The sequence below is a fragment of the Hylobates moloch genome, unplaced genomic scaffold (genome assembly GCF_009828535.3).
Source record: "Hylobates moloch isolate HMO894 unplaced genomic scaffold, HMol_V3 SCAFFOLD_5, whole genome shotgun sequence".
Taxonomy (NCBI): Eukaryota; Metazoa; Chordata; class Mammalia; order Primates; family Hylobatidae; genus Hylobates; species Hylobates moloch.
This window is the reverse complement of record NW_026652280.1, coordinates 51,079,549-51,092,687: the sequence shown is the minus strand read 5'-3', so window position 1 is coordinate 51,092,687 and position 13,139 is coordinate 51,079,549.

The window sequence follows — 13,139 nt, the reverse complement described above, 5'->3', positions numbered from 1 at the left end:
TGATTTGGTATCTTAAGTTTTCTCTGAGATGCAGGAGGAATGGAGAGAAGCTAAAACTCTGGTGAGGAAATAGCAGTCACTAATGTTAGTTGTGAGAGGGTCTTATTGATCATTTTTGTGTTTTTTTAATATGTGTTTATTTTGTATTATGTGTTATGATTATGAAGGGGTCTTGTTTTTGTCTTGTTCCACCATGGTCACAGAGAGCCTTTTCCAATACTGGTATTCTGTGAAATCATTTATGTTCAATAAGAGAATCCATAGCCTAGTGGCAAGTGCTAGGCCAGCTCCCAGCCCCTGGACGTTGGGGCTTCTACGTCCTTTCCCTGTGTATATATGTATATGTAATCATATTTAGGATCAATTACTGTATTATTTTCATGCTTTATTTGCATTTGTGCTATGACTATATTGGCATCATGTAGGACTACTTTAAATGTTATGAGGACATAATAAAAAGAGAAATTGGGTTAATATGTATCAATGTAATAGCATCAATGATTGCCAAATGATGTCTCTGTGTGCCCTATGATCAAGGGTGCCCAGGTTGTTTTGGTATAGAAGAATAACAGAGGTACTGAGTTTTCACAAGGCATGTGGTAATACATAGACAGGACAAATTCAGAAGGACTTGTGCTCTAAATTTTTACCCTTTGAGCAGTGTTTTACTAGATCATGCAACACCATTTCTTACATTGCACTTGTATACTTGATAGAAATTTTACTAATTTTGTAGTCTTCTTTTGTTTAATTTGTAAAAGTTTAATTTAATAATTGTATATAAATTATAACAGGTAGTGCCCAAACTAGTCTTATAATGTACATACATGAATTGCATTAAAATAATAAGAATCTTGTGACCATGAGATCTTTTCTCTCTTAAATATTTCTGAATACAATTTTGATTAAACCACCAGATGCTGTGCCTTCACCTCAGTGCAATGTTGCTTTTTATTTTATGCATTTTCTCATTTCTTTAATCCTTTATGAATGGTCTTCCTTTTTTCTCTATCTCTTGAAATCTTTCACATCCTTCAAGATCCATCTCAAATGCCACCTTTCTTTTCTATTCAATGTAGTGGAATTTTACCCCTTTCTTCTCTAAGCTCTTAAGGAACTGTCCGTATACTCCATTGATCTCTCTTTATGTGGGTAGCAGTCTGCTAACTGATAAGCTCTTTGAGGGCAGGGAGCTCCATATTAGTTATTACCTTCCCCACGTTGTTTTACATAAGTTTTGACATGTAGAATTCACTAAATGAACATTATTTTGCATAAAATTAACATGATTAAATATTTGGAAATTACTAGGATTTCATTGAAAGTTACAGATATCAGAGTACTAATTTTGAAATGAAAAAGTCAAAGTGATTTAATAAATGAAAATATAAAGTAAATTTAAAAATATGCTCTTGGCCGGGCACGGTGGCTCACGCTTGTAATCCCAGCACTTTGGGAGGCCGAGGCAGGCGGATCACGAGGTCAGGAGATCGAGACCATGGTGAAACCCCGTCTCTACTAAAAATACAAAAAAATTAGCCGGGCGTGGTGGCGGGCGCCTGTAGTCCCAGCTACTCAGAGAGGCTGAGGCAGGAAAATGGCGTGAACCCGGGCGGAGCTTGCAGTGAGCCGAGATTGCGCCACTGCACTCTAGCCTGGGCGACAGAGCGAGACTCTGTCTCAAAAAAAAAAAAAAAAAAAAAATGCTCTTTATTTGCCATGATAGTAATAATTATTGTTATTACGGCAAACACTTATTGCATGCTATGTATCAGCATTTTGTAAGTACTTAATGTGTAAGAAGTCTTTTAACTTCTACATTAACTCTGTGAGGTAGGCGTCATCAGTATCTCTGTTTTACAGATGAGAAAACTGAGCACAGTGTGAATAATGACCTCACCCATGGTCACATACTTACTAAGTCATGGAGCCAGTTTCCAAACCTAATTTTGGCTCCACAATCAATGGCATAATTAAAGAAACTAAATAAATTGTAAAAATGCAAATTCTATTTAGACATGAAATTTACTTTCAAACGTCAAAGTTAGAAATGATTTTGAGTATCCATCATGGACTTTCGATAGGAGATCTGGAAGTAGATGACCAGGAAGTTCTCACTCAGTTCTACATTTTTAAGATTATCTGTGTTTCATAGTTTCCTTAAAATTAAGGCACTGAATGTTTCTACATATTTCCTACTGGACTATTTTAGAAAAATAATTTTCACATTCAATTGAAATGAATATGCAAAAATATTCCTATGAAGGAAATTTGAAAGCCCAAAATGCTTATTGCTGTCACACTGTTAAGAGGTCATTATTAGTCCCTATCAGCTCATAAACAAGTTCCTGTTGATGGAATTTTATAACACCATCTATTTCTAGTTATGTGGAAATCTTGTCTATTCACAGTAAAAATCTAAAGCTTTAATATTGGCAGCAAATATACTGGAACAGAAATTTTGCACTGTTTTTCCCCCGTAGATTCAATATAGATGAATAATATTTAAAAGGCTAGAATTATACTAGACATTTCAATTATTAAATGACAAAAATGTTCCCAGGAAGACTATAAAGACTTTATTCATATCTGACCTGTGATCCAATTTTGCTCGTTTTTAAAAATAATTTGTTTCCATGTTATGTTCAATAAATTGCAGATGACTCATATTCATAAAAATAAGCTTAATTGCCATGTAATAGGGAATCTGGCCAGAACATATTTGAGGTGCCCAAATCATGAGCAAATGAAGCTTGTGGAATGCCCCTCTTCTGCACCAAATCATATGTGAATGCATAAATTCACTTGTGAATAAAAAACAGATGTCATTAAAGAAAGTTTAAGTTCCTGGGGACACATTAATAACTGACTCATGGACACACAAAGCAAAGCAAAGTCCAGAGATAATTTAAAGGACCAACACACAGGAGTGATTTCCCCAGAAAAATGGCCAATCACAATTTACATAGTAAAGCTGTTAGAACTAAATACTCCTAGGAGGCCTCTAAATGACATTCAAATCTGGTGTCCACAATAAGCACTGAAATAGAATATTAGTTTTCAGTTGTTATGAAAACTTAAGATTTGACTTTGTTTATTCTTTTCACCACAGTTTTGTATCTAAGTTTGGAATCATCAAATATATTTAAAAGTATACCCTAAATTTTAAATAATTTTCCTTGAATGAACATTTTGGGCAAAGAAAAATGAGACCTAGTGAAGTGATTTGCCCAATGCTACTTGAACTCAAGCCTCCTGATTTTCTGGATCCTGCTAGGGCCACCACATTCTATATATGCCATATGATTTACAGAAAACAATATGAAATCTCATTGAAGTACAGTAATTTGAGTTTAAATTGAGAGAGTGGCTTCAGTTTAGGATAAAAGACTGGGTGCTTTTTCACGTCTAATCCATTTGTAGAGCTCACTGAAATAAAAATATAGAAATATAAGCTAAATTCAATGAATAGTATAGGAAGAGGTCACCATCAGGAAATGGAATATTTCAACATGTTTCTGGAAATTAGAAAGAACAGGGGAGAGTGTTACTGGAGAAAACAGATCAGAGGACACCAGCTCCCAGAATATTCTAGAAAGGTCTCCAGTAGCAGGGAGAAACATGGAAAAACTTTAGGAAATAATTGTGGTATAGAAAGAGAAAAAAATTTGAGTTTGCCAGGCTGGCCAACATGGCAAAACCATGTTTCTACCAAAAATACACGCATAGACAAAATTAGCTGAGTGTGCTGATATGCACCTGCAGACCCAGCTACTCAGGAGGCTGAGGTGAAAGGAGGCCGAGGCTGCAGTGAGCTGTGATCACACTACTGTACTCTAGCCTGGGCAACAAAATGAGACTCTGTTTCAAAAAAATAAAGAAATAAAAAAGTTGAAAAACAATTGACTTTCTTTGTGTGGAAATATTGATTGATTCTTCCATCTCCCAGAGATATACTACCAAGCGTATCACAAACAAACAATAACACATTATCTAAAAATAATTTGGAGGAGAGCTAAGACCTTTAGAGTAGTTATTGTGCTCAAAAGTAGAGCCCTACTTTTTCTGGCATGCCAGGGTTTACCCATCTAAAAGTAGTCTCCGAGTACCCAGCTTAGGGTACTAAGCTGAAGCCGGCCAGCGAGATTCCCCACAGACCTCCCGGAAATGTTTCCCATTTGGGGTAGACAATTATAGACACACCTACTCTTTTACGTAATGGCAGCATGAGCTCGTACTGACTCCCAGTTTTAATTCTTAAACTATGAGTGAACCAACAGTCACATGTTGGAGGTTGGATTTCTCCTGAATCCAACTCTGAGACCGAGTATTCTGCAGGAAGCTTATGAGTGAGTGCTCTTGAGATCAACACCTGTAGGGTAAGAAAAGGAAAGCAAAGTTTGGTACAGGGTGAAGTCAGGCTGTGATATAAGGACACTGCTGACCCTGCAGGGAACTCTGAGGCTGGGATGACACTTTGAACTTTCAGGGCAAGGACTCTGGAGGCTTTATGTTCCATTGTTGACGAGACAGAAGGTGAACTGCCCTGGGAAAAGCCCGTAACCTTTGGCCGGGTGGAACCCCCTCGCTGAAGCAGTCTAACCAGCGAGACAAGTGAGTGAGTGTTCAGGTGACAACCATCGCAGCAGCTGGGGGAATAAATCCTTCAGTCCTGAAAAGGACTGGTGGCATCCCACAGTACATCCCAAACCACAGATGTATCAAGAAAAATCAATATGAAAGAGAAAAAAACTTTAAAATAAAATGAAAACTACTTTAAGAGAAAAAGAATTTTAGAAAGAGAAGACATTTTATAAAAGCTTCAATTAGAACAAGAAAGAGTTGTTATAAACTAAAAATAATGCTAAATAAATTTAAAGTTCAATTAAAAGTATAGAATATAAGCAAATTTTTAAGACTGTAGGGCAAAAACCAAGAAGTCAAAAATAGATGAAGAGGTGAGTGGTCACTACAACATCTAACTCAAAGGAGTACAGGAAGAGAGAACACAGAAAAACGCAAAAAAAAAAAAAAAAGAAATCAGGGAAATAATAGATTTCCTTCAGAGGAGGATCAATTCTTCACCCCGAAGGGGCTCTTGATTCAATTAACAGTCTCTTTAGGGTGGTTCAGGGAGTGGGATCTTGGACCCATGGAGAAAGACATAAAATTCTAGAACACTAAATATATAATTGTTATTAATAATATAAACTGTTTATTGGACTTTAGATTACATAGTCAATTTAGGACTAAGCACAAAAAATTTAATAAAAGTTTTAGAATGGGAAGTAAACGTTAAAATCTTTGATAATGTAAAAGTTAGAGGATAATTGCTGAGGCTAGATTTGATTTGAAAGAGGCTTAAGAAAGGACAGAGAGATTAGTTTCATCTCACATTATTTTAAGGAGATGGCAATGTTGGGTTTATGATTAGATTTTACCCTACTTACAAGTGAAGTTAGCTTGTTACTGTTTCACAGATGCTGGCAGAAGACCCAAGACTCCTGGATCAGAGACAAAAGATTTATTACTCACAGCACAGCAAACAGTATGAGTATTATGTTTGGGACAGTTTTCCTTTCCCCCAAAGTGACATGTGGATGAATGTATTAGTCAGGGTTCTACAGAGGGACAGATGGATGATGATCCCTTTTCATACATCTCTCTTCCACAAGAGAGAGAGATGTATGAAAAAGGATTTTATTAGGGGTATTGGTTTAATTGATTATGAAGGCTGTTAAGTCCCATAATAGGCCATCTGCAAGCTGGAAAATCAGGAAGCCATTGCATGGCTCAGTTCAAGTCTGAAATCCTCAGAACCAAGGAAGACCATGGAATGTATTCCTCAGCCTGAGGCCAAAGACCTGAAAGTCCCAGGAATGGCTAATGTGAATTCTGGAGCCAAAACCCAGAGAGTCTAGAATTCTGACATTCAAGGGAAAGAGAAAAAGGCTGTTCTGGATCAAGAAAAAGGTGTCCTGGCTCCAGAAAAGACATGGTGAGAATTCATCCTTCCTGCACCTTTTTGTTCCATCTAGATTTCCAGTCTATTGGATGGGGCCTGCCCACATAGATGGTGGATCTTCCCCACTCAGTCCGTGATTCATACGCCAATCTCTTCTGGAAACACCCTCACAGAAACACCTGGGAAAGCCTAATTATTCAAATTTAAAGTAAAACCACCTGGGTTTCCCTGTCAGTAGAAGAGGGATGGGCTTGGTGCCTACTGATACACTGAGAATAAACAATACGAGTTATCTGATGATTTCTTAATCCAGTCAAGTTGACACCAAAAATCAGCCATCACAATGGATCTGGCATGATGATGCATACACAGTGGGATTGCATCATCAGTGAGGAATACTGAGCTTGGTGATTCCACATCTTTCATAGCAGGTATTAAGCAAGACTGCCGTTTGCCCCAAAAGGAGACATCACGTCACTGTCAAGGTCGCTCCCTATAAGTACAATCCTAGTAAACAGCAGTCAGGACTTTGCCTGCTGGGTAAACAATATGATGTGTAGCATAAGAAACCTATGGAAGACTTTCTCTCCCAACAGGGAGTCAAGATACTAATTGAAGTTAAAGAAACGAGAAATAGAATATAGGCCTGTCAGTTAAAGTTCCAAAGGTCATTAGTAAAAGAACTAAAAATAGTATGTAACTCTGAAACAGTGCGAGGAGAAATGCATATATAATAAATCCCTTTCTAATACTTCATGATTAGAAGTTAATAAGTGTAGTATAAAGTTAACACATCTGATGAAAGCAATAAAAGTATATTATTTAGAGAAGTGGAGGTAGCCACCTAAAGAACTAAAACCATAAACATTTAAAACAGATTGACTTCAGAGTGAGATTAAAGATGTGAGAGAGGGTGGTTTTCATTCTACTTTATTAAAGCTCCTAACGTGTCCATCCACATATCTGTAGGTATGTATGTATGTATGCTTTATACATATACAAGTATGTGTATATATACACATACATATGTGTGTGTATGTGCGTATATATATGTTTATGCATATATATACACACACACATTGAATATGTTACAGGATGTTTCTGGTATTACTTTCCGTAATTAACTTGAAATTATATCAAGCCTAATGTTCAAGAAAACATATATGTGTGTGTGTGCATATATATGTGTATATATATGCTTGTGCATATATATATTATGTGAATGTTAAGCAAACATATATATGTTTATGGATATATATACACATACACACACACACACACACACATATATATATATATATATATATATATATGTTTCCTTGAATGTTAAGCTTGATATACTTTTGAATTAATTACGGGAAGTAATAACAGAAACATCCTGTAACATAACCAATTACAGGAGATGACTAAACTTGTCAGCAATCAAAGTCAGAACATTCAAGATATTAAAATTAAAAGAATAAAGTAGTAGTTTAGGAGAAAAAGTCAAGTTTTATATTCAGTCAGCTGAGAATTTCTACTTTCACTCAAATTAGGAGACAATTTTAAAAAGCAATTTAGCAAGCATTTCTTGAGTATTTATGTGTCAGACAGTGTTTTTGGTGACAGGAATACAAGATTAATCTTCCTCTGATGGAATTCCCAGGTTAATAGGAGAAGAAAGGCATATAAACCAGTAATGATAATACATCATGTTAATTTCAATATCTAATTTTCAAGTTTGACATGTTTTGATGATTAGCCATTTGTATTTTAATTTAAACATTATCTTATAATTGAAAGTTAAATATGCAGCCTCAGATCATCTCTTCTTCTTTACATGTGAAAGAAGTATAAAATATTTTAATGCTAAATTTGCCTTTATAAGCCTTCGGTTATTAGGAAACTGGTTAGAATATTGCTTAGGACAAAAGAAAAATCTGTTCATTTACATTTTATTTTTCTTAACCTTAATTGTCTCCTTTCACTCTGGATAAATAGAAAAATTAATTCTGAGACATTCCTAAAGCTCTTCTGGGCTCTAAATTAGATCAAGTTGGGAGTTTTCTTCCTTATTGCACTACTTCTTCCCTGCTGACATCAAGTCTCTTGTCTCTGTCACTTGTCTATAGCATGTGCTGTTTGTCTTCCCAATTAAACTGAGAATCCCTTATGATTATCACTCAGCAAGTTAAGAAAATATCTGAGACTTAAAACTATCATTTGCATAAAAATATGTATGAATATGATTAAGCAAATATTGCCATATTTTATGAAGTTTTCAACAACTGGAAATAAGAAAGCTTATTGAGGAGTAACAATTTTAGAAAATTATATTTCAACCTGATCAGAGTATTATCTGTTAGATTACTAAGATTACTATTTAAATGCAATAAAAGCATTTTTTTTTTTTTTGGGATGGAGTTTCGCTCTTTTGCCCAGGCTGCAGTGCAGTGGTGCAATCTCGCACACTGCAGCCACCACCTTCCAGTGTCAAGCGATTCTCCTGCCTCAACGTCCCAAGTAGCGAGGATTACAGGCGCCGGCCACCATGCCGGGCTAAGTTTTGTATTTTTAGCAGAGACGGGGTTTGACCAGGCTGGTCTTGAACTCCTGACCTCGTGATCCACCCGTCTCAAGCCTCCTAAAGGCCTGAGCCACCACACCTGGCCCACAATTAAAGTATATATATAAAACTGTTGTACATTAGATAGATAGTCTATGTTGTTAGAGGAGACACTAGTGAGATAGTTGGTGGTCAAATGAATTCCTATTGAATAATAATTTAAATCAATCCAAGTATTCCCCTAATATGGCTACACCAAATTTTGCCATTGTCATCTGAGTTTTATGCAGCTAATATAATAATTGTGGAATATGGAAATATTATGTGAATTTTAAGCAAAAAGTTAGGATGTAAAATTATATGTACATTATTGCTATCATCATGTAAATAATATATTTATGCATATAAATAACTATTGCAAGCACATAAAAACGCAGCATTGTGTTACATAGCATTGTGAGTGGTGACTATTTTAGGATTTACCAAACTTTCTGTAATGCTGTTAAATTATCTCACTAAATATAATTTAAGTGCGTGTTGCAGAACACTGTGTACTGTGTGATCTATACATTTTTAATTTATAGATGTCTCTTTCTTTTTTGCCAGTAAAGGGATGAGTAGGGCAGACATTAGAAGATATATTCCTTCTAATTTATGGATAAGAGTACATGCGGCACAAATTTTTATTATTTTAAACAACTCTACATTTTCACAGTTAAAAACTTTAAATTAAAAAATTATGAGGTATAAAAATCTTTAGATAATCTTAGCCAGCCTTCTTTGTAGCCTCCAATGATTCTCTCCTGCTGATATTCACACCTTTATTTCCCTCCCATAATGAATCAGAGATAGTTGGTGTGACCACAGTGAATGTGACATTGTATGCCTTCTAAGGCAAGATCATAAAAGACCACATAACTTCTTTCTTGGTCTCCTAGATCACATGTATTGGGGGAAGGCAATAACCATACCATAAAGACACTCAAGTAGCCATGTAAAAGAGCCCAAGGGGATAGAAACTGAAGCCCCCAGACAATAGCCAGCATCAACTCCCTGGCCATGTGGGTGAGCTGTCTAGGAAGTAAATTCTGTAGTTTCACTCAGACTTCAGATGACTGCAGCCCTAACAAGTCTGCAATATCATGAGAGACATTGAGCTCGAGCCCCCCCTGCTGAATTCCTGACCCAAAAGACCTGTGTGAAATAATATAATATTATTGTCATTTTAAGAGACTACATTTTATGGTAATTTTTTGTGCAGTAAAGGATAACCACAGTAAATTCATGGCCTTTCTGTTACTTAGAAGTCATCAGGAGCTCTGTGCTGCCTTTTAGATGTCCCTGAAGTAAGCTGTTGTACATATAGCCAATACATGTTTTCTGAAACAGTAGGGGTATTGTTAGATATGTCTTGTCGTGATGGCCCTGGGATGCCCAGTGTATTAGTCCATTGGTAATTTATAAAGAAAAGAGGTTTAGCTGGCTCATGGTTCCACAGGCTGTACAGGCAGCAAGATGCTGGCATCTGCTCGACTTCTGGAGAGGCCTCAGGAAAGCTAGAATCATGGCAGAAGGCAAAGGAGGAGGGAGCACCTCACATGGCCAGAGCAGGAGGAAAAAAGGATGAGGGGAGGTGCAACACACTTTTAAACAACTAGATCTCATAAGAATTCACTATTGCAACAACAGCACCAAGGGGGATGGTGCTAAACCACGAGAAACTGCCTGCATGATCTGGTCACGTCCCAACAGGCCCTACCTCCAAAACTGGGGATTACAATTGAACTTGAGACTTGGCTGGGAACACAGATCCAAACCATATCACCCACGATGATGACTTTTCTATCACTGATCACCTGATGCCTTCTCTTTACTTATTCTGAGATCCCAGGGAAAAAAAGTCCTAATATGTGTGTACAACAGAAAGGTGATACTCAAATGGATAGACATGTTCTTACTAAGTAGAAGTGTTTCAAATACTTTGCTTAGCACAGTCATTGTATTTGTTCAACCCCTTAGATTTTTTGCCACATAGATTATTAGAAACCATATTCTATTTTTGTTATTTAGAAGTATTGTGCTTCAAACCTACAGAACAGTGCATAGATGAACATGAAGTATACCATTTAGATAATTTGGAAATAAAATTTCTTTGTTTGCACAAGAGATTCTTTGGTAAAAAGGAAAAGTGATTCAACAGTGCCAGCTAAATATAATTTTCTAGACCTAATTTTAAAAATGAGTAATTGTGAGATAACAAATGATAAAAAAGTTCTGGTAGTTCATAAAATTTTAATGTTATTTATATTGATGCAATCTAGCTACCTAAAAATATAATTTCAGGTCATAGGTTCAAAAGGCAGATTTCAAATCTTATATTTGTTAATATCAATGCTGTGAATTTGCCGAAATGAAGTTACAGAAAATGCAGTTAAGAATGTAATTTTAGCAATGTATCCCTAAAAACAAAAAGTGAGAGAGGACACATTTTTACATTTATGCCAGATGAAGGATATAAAAGGAAGCGGGAAGCAACCCGAACAGAAGTTGATGCTGTCACTGACACAAAGAAGGATTTGAGACCTTCTTAGTTACGATCTAAGGCCTGTTTATTAACTTTCTAAGATCAAACTGGCAATCATTGTCTTAGAAACATATTTTACTACTGTGGTCCCTGCTCCATTCAAATTCATTGTTTCATTTCTGACTTATTTGCTAAGGTATGCTCTGCAGCATTTATCAAAATCTCTTCTATACGAAAACCAAAGAGGAAAGCCAAATACTACCTAAGACACATTGGCACCTGAGTATATATTAGAAAACTATGCAAATAATAATTGCAGCTTTTGCCAGCTCAATTTGCTACTTCAGAGATTATATTGCTTATAACCTAACTGCAACTTGCTGCTGTGGCACTGACTGGTATTTCCAGTGTTCCCATACATAGTTATAACAGGGTTACTAATATTATAATAATATTTGAATTCCTTTGTCATAATGAATGTGCCAACAACTTTCCAAAAATTTCTCATTTACTTAGTCTAAACCAACCTCCCTACTTCTATATTCTGAATTAGATACAATATGCATGTGGACCAACCTAAAGAATAAAATGAAGTGGGCATTGGAATTCTTTAAAAATGCTTGATATTTAGTTCTTTTCTTTTTGCAAAGTGTGAGATTTATTAAAATTCTGACTCAAGTGAAATGTAAAACAAGAGACAATCTTGATACAGTTGAGAGAATTTGAATAATAACTAGATATTTCATTTAAAAATAAATTGATTAAAAACTAAGGACTGATTTCTATTTGTCTGTATGATAATGGTGTTGTGTTCATTTCTCAAGAAGTCCTTGTCTTTAAGAGATACTGACATTGTTTTCATTGTATATATTTAAGGTATACAAATTGTTGATATGATAGAGGTATATATTATGAAATAATCACCAAAATCAAGATAATTAACATAACTATCACCTCACATAGTTACTTTTTTTGGAAATGAGAACACAAGATTTACCCTGTTAGCACTTTCAAGTTTTCAGTATGTTAAGTAGGATATTGTGCACCATTATCAGTCCCTGGGAGGAGTATACCATGCACTGGTTACCAATCCCAGGGGAGAACTTTAAAAACACTTTGCTAATTTCTGCTAAGCTTCCTAGATCTGGCAGAAGGTTTTGCACAAACCTAGCTGTGAGATTTATGAGATCAGTGAGACAGAACACTCACACAAGTGAGACAAAGCAACTTCATTATTCATAAATAGGCAGAAAGAATCAACAGAAGGCTGGGATCCATGGTGACCAAGTCCTTTTCTGACCAAAGCTCGGAAAAGCTGCACAGAATGGATGAAGTATCACCAGCACATGACCCATTTTACACCACAGCTGAGCAACCCCAAAAGCACTCTACTCTGTCTTTTATACTCACGTGGATGTGCAAGGGTCACTAAGATTACTGAGCTCAAGCATTACAGGACATCCTATTCTAGGAGGGACAAGGGCAAAGCCTAGGCTATTCTGGACGGTTCCTCCTTATCTCAGGATATTGCAGTCATAGTATATTCTGCCCAAGAATTGCAAGCACAAAGGGGAAGATCTGGTCACTGAAGATCATTTGGGGACCTGTCCTCTTGCAAAGTACGGTATTGCTACCTGTAGTCATCATGCTCTACATTAGATCTCCAGAAGCTATTTGTACCATTTCAAGTCTTCAGGCTAGAAGTCTGTAATGGTTAGTTATATGTGTCAACTTGACTGGGTTAAGAGATGCCTGGATCACTGGTAAAGGACCCTCATTCACCAGTGTAGACAGATATCCAATCTAGTAAGGGCCTGAACTGAACAAAAAGTCAGAGAAAGGGCAAATTTCTTCTCTCTGCTTGAGCTGAGACATCTATCCACTCCTGTCCTTGGACATCAGTGCTTCTGTTTTTCAGGATTTTGGACTCAGATCAGGAATTACACCATCAGCCACCTGATTCACAGGCCTTCAAACTTTGACTGAACTATATTAACCAGATTTCCTGTTTCTCCAGTTTGCCAACAGTAGACCATAGGAGTTCTCAGCCTGTGTAACCATGTCATTCAACTTTTATAAAACTCTTTCCGTATATTATGTATCCT